The sequence below is a fragment of the Eubalaena glacialis genome, chromosome 2, assembly GCF_028564815.1.
Source record: "Eubalaena glacialis isolate mEubGla1 chromosome 2, mEubGla1.1.hap2.+ XY, whole genome shotgun sequence".
Taxonomy (NCBI): domain Eukaryota; kingdom Metazoa; phylum Chordata; class Mammalia; order Artiodactyla; family Balaenidae; genus Eubalaena; species Eubalaena glacialis.
The window spans coordinates 23,628,636-23,642,740 of NC_083717.1; positions in this window are offsets into that span (position 1 = coordinate 23,628,636).

The window sequence follows — 14,105 nt, forward strand, 5'->3', positions numbered from 1 at the left end:
GAAAACAAAGTCAATATGGGTTTTTTTGTTTTTTCAAATGGAAACTAAATGATATTACTTGTTTAAAAGAAAACTATCTACCAGAAAGAAAAGCATGGTGAGTTTATACATGATGAAGGTGTATAGTTGTGTGGAAATTTACCATCCAGAAAGTGAAAGCATCATGAAGGCCATTGAGATTAGGATTAAAAATTATAGAAATACTATCATTGAGGGAGAATAATAGAGGCAACTCGGATCACTGAAGGCCCTGTATCATGTTTTCTTTATTTTATTTTTAATTATGAGATCCTTGAAACATATGTAATTGTATAAAATAAAGAAATCCTTTTAACCTATCACCCAAATGAAAAAGATTTTAACATTTTGCATGTTTGCATTAGCTTTCATTCTTTAATTATTTTCTTTTTAATTTTCTTTAGTTTTTTTAGATAAAAAAATTGCAAACAATAGCAAAAGCCCCACATACCATGCATTTTCCTCTCTCTAAGTAGAAATAATCACAACAGAGGGCTATCTGTTCCATTCTTTTGATTTTTACCCAGGTGTAAATTCACAAACAGTACACTACATGGTTTACTAGGTTGAAAAACTTATCTGAAAGCATCCCATCATATATATCCTTTTACAAAACTTGCTTTTTTTCACTTGACATAGTGTATTTTACAACTATCCCTATTAATTCACATAGATCTAGTGTAGTTATTTTAACCCTGTGTAGTAGTGCAAAGCAAAGTTTCCACCACTGATGGACAATTGGTGTTTCCACTTTTTTTTTCTTCTGCTATTACTTATAATTCTGTTACATACAAGATTTTACATATCTCCTCTGCACATTCTTAGAATTTTTCTTTGGGAGAAAACTAGCAGTAGAATTTGAGGTAAAAAAAAAAATACACATCTTCCATTTAACTAGGTAACAGAATTGTTCTCCAAAGTGGTTTCACTAATGTACGTTACATGCAAATCTTTTTTCACCACATACTCAGTAATACTTGGAGTCCTCAGATGTCTACAGGGTTGCCAAGGTAGTGTGTGTGTGAAAGAGCATCGTGTTGTTTTAGTTTACATTTTCCTGGTTAATATAGAGGTTGAGCATCATTTCACGTGTTTATTGCCCTTCCCTCTATGTTTACTCAGCTTCCCTCATCTTTAAATCATTGCTTATATTTTTTAAGTTGGTCGCATGTAGAATGTTCCAAATGTTTCCATATTTTAAAAATTTTTTTGCTTGTTGAGTCTTGCTTGAGAAATTGTTCCTTTACAAAATATCATAAACATTTCCTAACCTAAGTTTTAAAAAAGCTTTGTTTTTCATATTTAGGTCTTTATATATGAAGTGGAGATTTTTCATCTATTTGGAGAGTTGATTATCCCAGAACCAGTTATTATTGATAAATAGTCTATCCATTCGTCAATAGTTTTTAATGGCTTTTGGGTCATATACAAAAAATATATATATATTTGTATATATGTTATATATAGGTTATATACATATATGTTATATATAAGCTATAACTTTTATATGTTGGCTTTATATATATACATATACATGTACATATATGCATGTGTGTGTATATATATGCACACACTGGTTCTAGCATCTCTTCTTTTTTACATTGATTATTAGTCTTTTTCTTATTTTTAACCTTTAACCATCTGAAATTAGTCATTATTCTTGTTATTGCTGCTGCTATGTTGTTGTTATCTTATGGTATTGTTATTATCATTATTGGCTTTATATAGTCAATGCTATTTAAATTTACCCATCCGACCACCAATTTCTTTGATCAAAACTACTTATTGCATGCCAACCCACAGCTACTTTTTCAGTTAAATCTCCTCCCCAAATCATTCTTAATAAGTCTTCCAGGTGAGGCTGCATACAGTCTCTTAGCCAGAGAAAGTCCTTTCCCCCCCCCCCCCACTCTTGAATAATCCAACAGCTGGATATAGAATTTTCAACTGACAGTAATGTTCCCTCAACTTGACCAAGAGTTCATTCTGTTGTTTCTGGACCGGTGCTTTAAGATGTTTGCTGTCAGTACAATTGTCCCTTTTTTAGAGAAGTCTTTTCCCTCAAATTGCTTTTAAAATCTGGTTTTTTGGTGTTCTACAGCTTAACCTGTAGATGGCTATAGGGGCATTTTATGTGTCCTTCTGGAAATTGATGTGTTCCTTTACTCTAACAATTTGTACCTCCCATCACTTTTGAAATATCATCAGCCATTACCTGCTTTAATGTTTCCTCTTCTCCATTCTCTATTCTTCCTGTTTGAACTGTTTTCCTATAGACGTATGTCCGAGTTTTTTCTCTTCTCAGGTCTCAACTTCTTAAGATTTTCTAACTCTTTATGCTACATTCTAGGTGATTTATTTATAATTTATTCTCTTCCAGTTATTTCCTTTCTTCAGCTGCATCTAAGTCACTGTTCATTGTGCCTATTGGGCATTCATTTCTCTGATGGTATATTTTGTTTTTCATTGCAAAATTCAATTTGGTTTTTCTTCAAATCTGCTTCTCTTCTTCAGTAACTTTCCTTTCCTTGTGCTTTCTTGTCTTCTTTGCTCTCTCCCCCTTTTCACTTTATGTATTTCTCTTTTTAGTTTGGACTCTTAGGTTCAGAGAATTGAATTAACCATATGTCTCAGATAATCCTAATAGCAGCTGCTGCATGCTGGGCTCCTGGGAAGCAGACAGTGACAGTCACAGGGCGAGCGCTGTGCGCTTACCCCACACTCCTGTGAGGCGGGGACCGTGGTGAACGGTCACTGAGAAATGAGGCACAGAGTGATGAAGAAACTTGCCTGACCAAAGTGACCTAGTCGATTAGGATGTAAATGAGACCCTCGGGCTCCAAAGCCTGGGCACATTCTACTATGCTTCAGTGCCTTCGTTCATGACCTGCTGTCATATTCCCTTCACAAATCAGCCTGTTCCTATTTTATTTTATTATTTTTTCTGTCTTAATTCTCACTCCTGTTCCTCTCTCTATACGTAAATGGTATTGTGTTAGAGAGATCACATTCATCTTATAATAGTTTTTAGTTCAACACTCTTTTTAAGGTCTATCAGTGTTAGTATATATGCCTCTACTTCATGTCTTTAACCTGCCTAATGACCCATCTCTTTAAAAATCTTTGTTTTAGAATCTCTTTCGGATTTGACTTTACTATGTCAAGTTCTGGGGGTAAAGCGGTAATAGTCTTGGTTGTTGAATGTGTAGACCCTTGACTGTGATGGGTTTGTTCTTTGTGTCTCTTTCAAAGTTCGATTGTGAGCTCATCTTCAGGATTTCGTTCTGTGCTAAATCCCTACTGCCTGGATTAGGGAAGGTTCCTCTGGAGCTACGTTGGGTTTGATTCTTCCACATGTCCCACAAACTCCTCCACTGGCTTTGGACCAATTTTATGTTAATTTCTCCACTGGAAATGCAAACTCCAACCCTATTTCAGGAATAAGACCAGCATTCTGATTTCTTGTCAGAGAACTTGGCTCTGTCTAGGAACCAACAAGAAATAAGATTTTTTTTTTGTCTCCTACATTGGTGAGGAGATTTTTTTTCTAGTCCCCTTTTGCTATGTGTGTAGCCCTTCATAAATCTGGTTTTAAAACTGGGGTTTCTGTTATAGCTCCCTCTTTACAAGGTCTTATCTGCCACTTAGGCATGGGCAGTAAAACCCAGCCCCGAGGCTGTGACCAGAACCAAACTCCTCACCTCTCAAGTTGCTCAAAGAGCTCTTACAGTACTCACATCTGGCCCCTAGGGAAGCCCTCTTTCCTGTAAGCTCAGTTGACATCTTTAAAATAATGTGTTACATTTCATTTAGCATTTCTCAATATTGTACCTGGAATATTGGTCTATTAACACAGACCGTCATGTTGCGAAAAGAAACCCCCCTCCCCTGAATCACCTGTTCTTTCTGCCTGAGCTACAGAGGCTTCAAACTAGCTCTGACCCCTCAAACCACCGTTTTCAGAGTATAATTACTTATCATCTAATTCAGTCACAACATTTGCAGGGCAAATTTTATGATTCTTATTTGACCAATGATGCAACTTAGTCTAACAATGATTTCTTAGTGAAGAGATCTACCCAAAGTTATACCAATGCTAAGGGAAGCAGCCTGACCTCACGACCAGGTATCCTGATTCTAGGACACTTAGGGCTCCCCAGCCTCTTTCCCAGTACTAAGCATCACTGTACCTGAGTTGCTTCAACGCCTGAATCTCATTAGAGTCCCTCTTACTTCAGGTCCTTCCAACCCTATTCCCACTCCCTCTGCTTGTAACACTCTCTCCATTTTCTTGATTATTAGTTGACTTTCCACACAAGTTTTTGTTTAATTGTATGCAGCCTTGTGCTTTTTAACAGTCTTCTGCCAGGACTCCTCATCTGGATGAGGACTGCCCACAACTTTTGCACAATGCCAGGGAGGAATTCAATGATTACTACTTGGTTGATGGATAGATTCTTCCCCTAGCTGCCTTTTAACATTTATCCATAAGAGTTCCCTATAAAACACAAACACCATGTATTGTCTTATGTCAGAATAGTTTTACATTTCTATTCTTGCCATATTACAATATACTAGTACCTTGTATTATTGGATATGTCAGGATCTGGGACCTTGAAACATACCACTTATCATTATTATGTATATATTTATATTTGGAAATCAAGAACTATGTATTTTTCCTCGATGCTTGTAACTTAGGTTTTCTGACAACTAATCATAGCTGCAATTAAGGTATCTACTCTGAGTTCACTCTCAATTTTACCAACTCCTGGAACAGACAATTCTTGACTTTCTTTAATAAACTTCTTGTCCTGGTGTCCACTGACAGTAACTTACATCTCACTGGAGTGTAAATCATAGGTGAAACTTCTCATTTCATTAGTCACTGCTATTCTATTAGTTTATAAAAGACTTTTATTTGTGCCAAGTGCTTTAATCCTTTGGGGCTTTATTAGCTCTCTTTCACAAAAGCCCCATGAACTAGATAACAAAGTTTATCAATAGATATTATAGATAATAAAAATAGTAAACTATTCATCTACCATCAAACTGCAATTAGAACTCACAGCTCCCAAAGCCTGTCCATTGTTCGATTTGTTATACTTTATGCTATATGTGTTTTCTCCTTTTTGATTGCCTTTTTGTTATCAGTATGTTATTTAAGGTTGTAATCTCCTCCCAAACAGTAACTAAAACATACATTCAAGAAATGCAGTGGAGTTTATTAAATAAAAATCACTACTAAATCTCTAAAACAGGTATAAGTTAAAAGTAATATTGGAATGTTGATTATTTCAGGAAGTTGATGTCCTGAAATTCTATGTAATATAATTGAGCTGTATCAGAATTTACTCATAGGCATTTCAAATGATGTAGAACATAAGGTCTGAGCTAGTTTATTCTCTGCTTTGTAATATGCAAAAAATCTTGAACAGTGATGCTTTGGAGTATGCAAAAAATCTTGAACAGTGATGCTTTGGAATATGCAAAAAATCTTGAACAGTGATGCTTTGGAATATGCAAAAAATCGTGAACAGTGATGCTTTGGAATATGCAAACAATCGTGAACAGTGATGCTTTGGAATATGCAAACAATCGTGAACAGTGATGCTTTGGAATATGCAAACAATCTTGAACAGTGATGCTTTGGAATATGCAAAAAATCTTGAAACTGAGCTAGTTTATTCTCTGCTTTGGAATATGAAAATATCACCCGAAACTGCCATCATACCTGACACATTCTTGCTCATAGTATGGGCCGAATATCATCTGATTGATTGGCATACCAAATATAGGTACTACAAATATAGATAACTGCGTGAATGTTAAAAGGATGTTTCTAGTTAGTTGCTCAAGTTCAGTTGAATAGTGACAATCATACGTTAACTTAAAAACTATTTTAAGATAATGCAACCTTTGTAGACAGCTATCTAATTTAAGTTACCTGATCACTGAATCTTAACTTTCAAATGGGTCCTTGGTTTCCCATTTTGTGTCACTTTTAAAAATTCCTTTCACTACCAAGACTTAATGGAGAAATCTCATGATGTTTTGATCTGTGGAAGATTTACAAGAAATGCTCAGAAACACCTGTGTTCACACACACACACACACACACACACCCTCAATTCATCATTGTCTAATGATTGCCTCCAAGCAATTCTCTCACCCAAGAGCTAATAGCATTGTGTGTCAGGAGGAACTCATATCTTCACAAAACAGCTACGTTGCCTCCAGAATTTTAATTTAAAAAAAGTAGTCTTTGTAATTATGTGCATATTCAACAGGTGACATTGGAAAATGTGAAACACTTTCACCAAGGAAGTCCTTTGCAGTAAGTCCCTTGGTTTTTTCCAGCTGCAAAAACACAAATGTTGTTCTGACTTGTCCGCATGTTGAGAAGCGTCCTTTGGTACTTGTTCCAGCTGGGATTTTAATTTGCAACATTGAGCTGCTGAATCAGGTGGCTTGGTCTAGAACAGTGCCACCCCATAGAAGCAGAATGATAGCCTCAAATGTGAGGAACGTGTGCGATTTAAAATTTTCTAGTATCTACATTTAAAAAGAAAAAGAAAGAAATATGACACTAGTTTCAATAAGACATTTTATTTAATACAATATAGCCAAAATATTATCATCTCAACATGCAATAAATATAAAAATAATTGAAATATCTTCCATACTCGGTCTATGAAATCTTGCATGTAATAGAAACTTAAAACACATGTCAATTCGGACCAGCCACATTTCAAGTGTTCAGTAGCTACCTTATGGTATTGGATATCTCAGATCTAGAGCTTCTCTTATCATCCTTCTAAATAGCAGCCGCCAAAAGCACTCTCGGATTAAGATTGGCTTTGTATTTAATTTACCAACAGTTCGCATTGCAAAAAGATGCCCAGCCATGAATCAATCTCAATACCAAACCAAAAGGTAAAAAACAAAAAATGAAAAGAAACAAAAGAAAAAGAAAAATCTAATCTCTCAGTTTGGTTTCAGTAGTAAGGCCTAATCTTCCATGTTAGCAAAAATACTTGGTTAAAAGGATAGCCATCAAACCCTAATCATCAAATCACATTCCATCATTCCTTCCCTCTCAAGCCAGTAAACAACAACAACAAAACCTAAGTTGTCTCGTAACCACGGCCTGGGTGTTTCCATATTGCTATAGAGACACATGTCAACAACTTAAATGATGGCCACACAGGAGAAATGGGAAAGAGTTGGGTGTGGCCCCTCTGTCTCAGCATCCAAGGGCAGAGATTGCGAACCCATGCCATGCACAAACGCAGAAATCATAATTGGAAGGTGGATGGAATTTACTGCAGTCCATGTGTTCTACTTTCCATCCTCTCCTCCTGCATGGAAGCATTGCTCCCCAAATACACCTAACATGCAATACAAGATTCTGTGCAGGGAAAAATACTTCCTGATTTCACGCTCCACAGCATTAAGATTGATAGGTCTGTAATTTTACCCAAAGTGCAGCAACCACAAATGTTCTTCTTTTTCACACATAAATATTTAATCCCTGTTAGAAACATGCTATGCTACATGCCAGAGTAATATCTTAGCGTCGTGGTTTTCACAGATTAATTGTAAATTGGCAGGATTGCAGTATAGCCCAGCTCATTAGGTTGTGGATATAAGACATCACCAAGAAAACCTGTTTTCTATACTCCTGAGCAAGGAGGAAATGAAAACCTTTGGAACAGAAGTATTTGGGAGGTTGTGAATAGACACAGATTTGGGGTGTGGTACAGTTTTCACACAAGTAGGTAGCTTTATCTGATTTGAGTTAAAGTCTTAGACAAGTAATTTATCTTCACTCATCTCATCTCTCTAAACATATAAGAAAGACAAGAGAAAGAGGAATTGGAGAAATAAATTGGAAGAGAAACTTCTGAGTTAAAAAATCGGTCATACCCAATTGGAGATCTAATAAAATGACATGGTGGAATTTGGTTTGTTCCTGTTGTTTTTGTACTTGTACTGCTTTAGGAAAAAGCCCATTAGCTACTCTTCCTTGAGTGGCAATACATCTGTTTGTTGTCCATTCTGATGAAAAGTAGAAGTATAGTCTCAGATATTTTTGTAATATTAAAAAATGACCATAGTGTGCCCATACTTTCTTGAATAATGCAATAGTGCAATGCATAACGTTTAGGTGAAACTTTAGGTGATTTTAATTATATCTAAGCCTTTGATCCTTTTCATCTTAGTACAAGAGATGAAAACAAAACCAACTTTCACAGAGAAAGATGTCTCGATAAGTCTGAACTCAGAGTTGAGATACTTGGTTTGGCAAAGGATTAGTCTCTGATTAGAAATGTATTTTGTGAAAACAGAACTGAAATTAGGATTGTTCTAGAAATAAGAGCAAACATTTATATAAGCACACACATCAGGTACTGATTATTCTAAGTGCTTTGCATTATATTGGCTTTGATTCTTACAACAGCCATCTGATGTAGGTACCCTTTTTTTCTTTTAGAGATTAGAAAATGTAGGCACAGAGAGGTTAAGTAATTTGTTCAAGGTCACTCAGCTTGAAAGTTGGAGCTGGGGTATAAAATCCAGGCAGACTGGAACCAGAGCCTGACCCCAGCTATCTCTGTGATGTGTGAGCAACATGCCCGTGGGTGGGCAGAACCGTGTTTCCACAAAGTCCTTACACTTAACATCCTATTGGACTTTAAAGTAACTTCCCCAATGCATCCCGAATTTCTGTCAATATAGAACCCCCCCAAAAAAACCCATAATTTTCAAGAGACCCTAATTAAGTGCAAATATTATCAGAAAAATATAAAACCTATCATAGCTTACTTAGTAGCACAAAATGTTTGGCTGCTTTGATGACAAACAATTGTTTAAAAATCCCTTAGCTATAAGGGATAGAATGGTGAAGAAACTGAACACAGGACAGATAAGAATTCCAGAAAAATATGAAATCAACATGAGGATATCTGAGAAGAAAAGGATGAAGAAGAAATACAGCATGTAAGCAGAGTTAAGATAAGATCTGTCATCTACATATTTAGCCAAACGCAGCAAGGCATTAAAAACTCAAACCTAATGAACATTAAACAAAAAGTAAAAGATAACTTAATCTAAGCATCTCACTTTTGCATTTCTCAATTTTTTATTCAGCAGATATTATAATATAATCATGGCAAACTTTGAACATATATAGACAAAGCTCTGTTCCAAACATTGTGTTTGGATTATTTTACTGAATCCTCACATAAATCCTGTGCAAAACAGAGTATCATTATTCCCATTTTAGAGATGAGAAAACTGAAGCACTTGATTTTATCACACTCTAAATTTTATAGAGCATGCAAGATGACTTTCTTAAGGTAAAACTTAGTAGACTCATTGAGTAAATAATAATGAAATTAAGTTGAGATCATTCAGATCTCCCATTTCTCTTCAATCCATCCAAAATTTGTTGCCTTTATGCAAGGGCCATTAACCTGCCCTTTGACTATAGTATGATTTTAAAAATAAAGAATCCATATGTATATGTATAGCTGATTCACTTTGTTATAAAGCAGGAACTAACACACCATTGTAAACCAATTATATTCCAATAAAGATGTTAAAAAAAAAAGAGAACAAAAATAAAATTAAATTAAAAACCCCTGAATACAGTATATTTAATATTACTATATGAATAAATGCCATTATTCCATTCAAAAAAATTTTTTTTTAGCTTAAAAAATTAAAAAATAAAGAATCCTTATATCAGAAAGTTTTATGGGATTGGAGAGGGGTAGGATACATTTTTATATGTTTTGTCTTTCTACTATCCACTTTCTCCTTCCCCATCCTTAAAAACTGACCAAGAGTCGGAAAGCACTTAAAAAGTTTTACTTTAAAATGGAGTGTGAGAGTTAATTACCATTGAACACCCTGCAATTGGTTCATGTGGGTGATCACAGACCACTTCACAGAATCTAATGCAGAGATAGACGCCCCCTCAGGCTCAGGGGGTGGGGATCACCTTGCAGTTCCTGCTCAAATAAGAGTTTTGAGGAGGAAGAAACTTCCCTTTTAAGTTTAGCTTCCTATGGAAATTAACTCCGAGTCTCCTTGAAAAATACTACTATTGCAACTCAGGATTAATTTTTTATAGACCAGCATGTTAGGATGTATCATCAATGGCTCTTAATCTTCTTGGTGTCATAGAGAAGACAGAGAGAAAGCTCATGGAAGTTAAGAAAAATCACCTCCTCAAAAAGGCACATATATACACATATGCAAATTTCAGGACTTTTTTAGATGAAGGCTATCTGTGCTATGTCCTCTGTAAAATATCATATACACAGATCAAGACCCATTGAGTTAAACCAAAGGCTAGGCTAGGAGGTACTAAATGTAAGGGAGGGGGAGGTATCTTTGGAACATCTAAATTCATGGAACAGGAGAGTTCCTCACTCCTAGTTGGATGTTGGATCATATCATGAGAAACATTGATTTTTAAAATCTCCTAGAACAATGGAGAGGAATTCTCCTTCAAGCACCTCACCACCGGCCAGCTCTTCATTTTGTGATGAAACGTCCTTTTTCAGTGACTCTCTCTCTTAGGAATATAGACAAGAGAATGAATCATGTTCACCTGTAATAGAAGGGGAAAGGGATGTTGCTAATTAAGAGCAGGGCAATTCAAACTTCTCCTTAGCCCTGGGGAGGAATACCCAGGTGTGCTGAGATAGATATGCCTGGAAAAAGAAAAAGAGATGCCGTATAGTAAATGCACCGCACTAGGCCTTCTTTCGTGAATTGATTTTCCCACTGGGTGACATCTTGGCAATTTCTGTTACCCAACCAATGATATAACTAAGTAGATGAAGCTGAAAGCTGGGTCAGATAAAAAAAGAATGTTTAATCTAACAAAAGCAGCCTCAGTCTTTGCCATGAAGGGAAGCAGATTTAACAGGCAGTAGCAGATTAAATAGGAAGCTGAAACAGGGGAGAAAAATCATATTAAACCATTAAAAAACGAAGATAGTAGAATGTCACAATGCCAATTATTTGGAGCAAAAGCACAACACTACCGTAGAACTTTCAACAATAAGATAAATTATATCTGCTTTAGATGTACAAAAATAGGTCTTTTGTTCTCTGTATATATTTTAATTTAAATGCTATTGTTTAATTAATAGACTGTAACTTCCTGCGTTACAGAAAATCGTGTAAGGTCATATGAGCATTTTAGGCCTCGGAGTCACTTTTGAATCTCAAAAGCTGGGACAACCAATGTGTTTCCAAGTTTGGAACATAAGTCCATATTTGAATTACCTGGGGTATTTTTTAAAATTCAGATTCTTAGGCCCCACTGAACCTGTTGAATCAGAAACATAAGGAGAAAGCTTGGGAATCTGCATTTTAACAACCTCCTAGTAATAAACCTACTAAAATATGAGAACTATTCATTCACACCCTTACTTGGAACGCTTACTCCTGCACTATTCAGAATCCCTACGTTCACCCCACTCTTCACCCTACTGACAGCCCAGAGTGTAGCCAAGAGCACAGGTGAGGGTGGCCAGAACAGGGAGGGGGCGGGGAGAGCTCTTCCTCCCCGAATCTCACTACAGCTACTTCCACTTAATGAGATGCTCCATCCTGACACCCCAGCCCAGCTCCCACACTCTCACAGCAGGGCTGCATCTCACCCCCAACGTGGAAACGCCCAGATAAAGACACCAAAACAAAAAGGATGTTTTATGTCCAGAGACCCACCCATCTCTCCTCCACAAAGGCAGGCAAATGTTTACCACATCGAAGTGGAAAAAGGAAAAGGGAAGGGGCAGCGTCGTAGAAATAGATCTTTTGAAAATCCCTTTCTGTTTCACCATTATTAAGACTATAGTCAAATTCCCAAGGGAAGGAAAAAAAGACTGTTGGGAGGCAACAGGATATAAAAGAAAAGAAAAACAACAAATCCAAGTCTGTCCACTCCGAATAAAGAGGTGGCCTTAGAAGACAAGCTTGACCAGGAACGGCCATCAGAGGTTCCATTGGGAAGAGGTCCCACCCTGCCCCACCCCCAATTTCTTGCTTCACAGTGCAAGCCCTCAGTTCCTGCTAATCACGTTGCACCATCACCATGCTGCACGCTTCAGCTGGCAAGGTGACTTGGAAGAATCTGGAGACCGTCCAGCACATTGCTCAGTGGGGAGTGGCAATTTCAGAGTGGGCAGAAGCCTTCGACCAGCGTGGAAATATTCTGCTGTCACAAGAGGAATTCTGTGCTTTTTCCTGTAAAGCCCCTCCCACCATCAGGATTCTAGAATTCCTAGAATTCTAGAATTAGTATTGTCACAAATCAGATGGAATCTGCGTTTTCAAGTCTTTGGTTAGCCCGAAATAGAGCCATCGTTGATTCATTCACTCATTTAAATTACCTCTGTGAAATGAGTATCAGTTTTCTGAAGAATCGAACTGTTTTATCGTGACCAAATTTTACGTGTCCAGCTGCCTCTAAACTCAGAGGTTAGTGGAGATGTCATGCAGACCAGTGGGCTTTGGATGCAAAGAAATCTGAGTTTCAATCAGAGTCTTGCCATGTACTAACTGCATGATTTAGAACAAGTTATTTAGTCTCACCAAGCTTAAGTTTTCACATCCATAAAATGAGGATGATAATATCTATCTGGCATGGGTTCTTTTGAGCATTTAATTGACAAATATTTATTGAACTCTTCTGTGTAGACTGTGCCACGGCGGGGCAGACCCACAGGCAAACAAGCAGTTATGCTACCATGTGCCCAGTGCTCTGATGGGGGCTGGGGGTGAATACAGAGCTACAGGACGTAGTGAGGAAGGTGGAGGGTGGGTGGGAGAAATGGGTGAGCAGGGTCCAAAGGTACAAACTTCCTGTTATAAGATGAATACGTCCCGGGGATGTATGTACAGCGTGGTGACTATAGTTAACAGTACCGTATTGTATATTTGACAGTTGCAGAGAGGAGATCTTAACGTTCTCATCCCAAGAAAAAAATGGACTGATGTCTGACCATGGATGTTCACTAAACTTATTCTGGGGATCATTTTGCAATATGTCCAAACATCAAATCATTATGCTCTACACCTAAAACTAGTACAGTGTGAGATGTCAATTATATCTCAATTAAAGGGAAAAAAGAGCTACAGGGACATGTGGAAGAAAAACCTCAATTGTTCTCCAAAAGAAGGAACGTACAGGGAAGACTTTGCAGAGGTGAGGGCGTCTAAAAAAGAAGTCTGCGTTAGGAAGGAGGGATGGGTCCAGGGAAGAGCAGAAAGGACATCAGAACACGGCAGGGAGACAAGTCAGAACAGGGCACAGTGGTGGCTGGCAAGGGACCAGCAGACAGGAGGAGAGAGGTCAGGGGTGAGGCTGGAGTGAGTGGGCGGGAGGAGACTGAGTTCCAGATGGCGGACAGGTGGGAAGCATTCAGATCCAGGGGGGGCATTTCCCACCAGGCTGAGTTAGGTTCATGTCCTGAAGACAATGAGAAGCCATGGAATGGTGACACCACCAGACTCTCCATTTAGGAGGGTGGCTCTATAGTGACGATCAGCTGTCCCGTAAAGTATCTGGCACATAGCAGCTTCCATTAAGTGATGGCTGGTATTATTTCTGAAATCATTCGGCCTCTTATTGATTAGAAAAACCCATGTGTTCTGTTTAGGAGGCATTTGTCATGTGAGTTCTTTCTCACTGACGTATTATGTGTGTTGTTTAACTTGTCATAAATTATGTTATTGGCGTCCTACCCATCGACAGGAATGGTGGAAGCAATTCTGCATAATATAACAATTTAACGTGGGAAAGACAGCTCTCCAACTATTGATGTTCTTCAAACACACCCAGGATTGAATGCACAGTGGTTTCTGGTTCTTGTAAGTCTACCATTGTAAGAACCCCCTGCAATTCAGATTGGTATTTTAAATACTTGACTGTTTTCAGTAACAGCCAGGAGAATTGACTGATCACCCTCATTACTCATTATTGTGACCTAAACTTGTCCCTTCCTTCTGCCATTCACAGATGGAGTAAAACCTCAGGCGTAAGGCTTAAGCAGAACAAACCC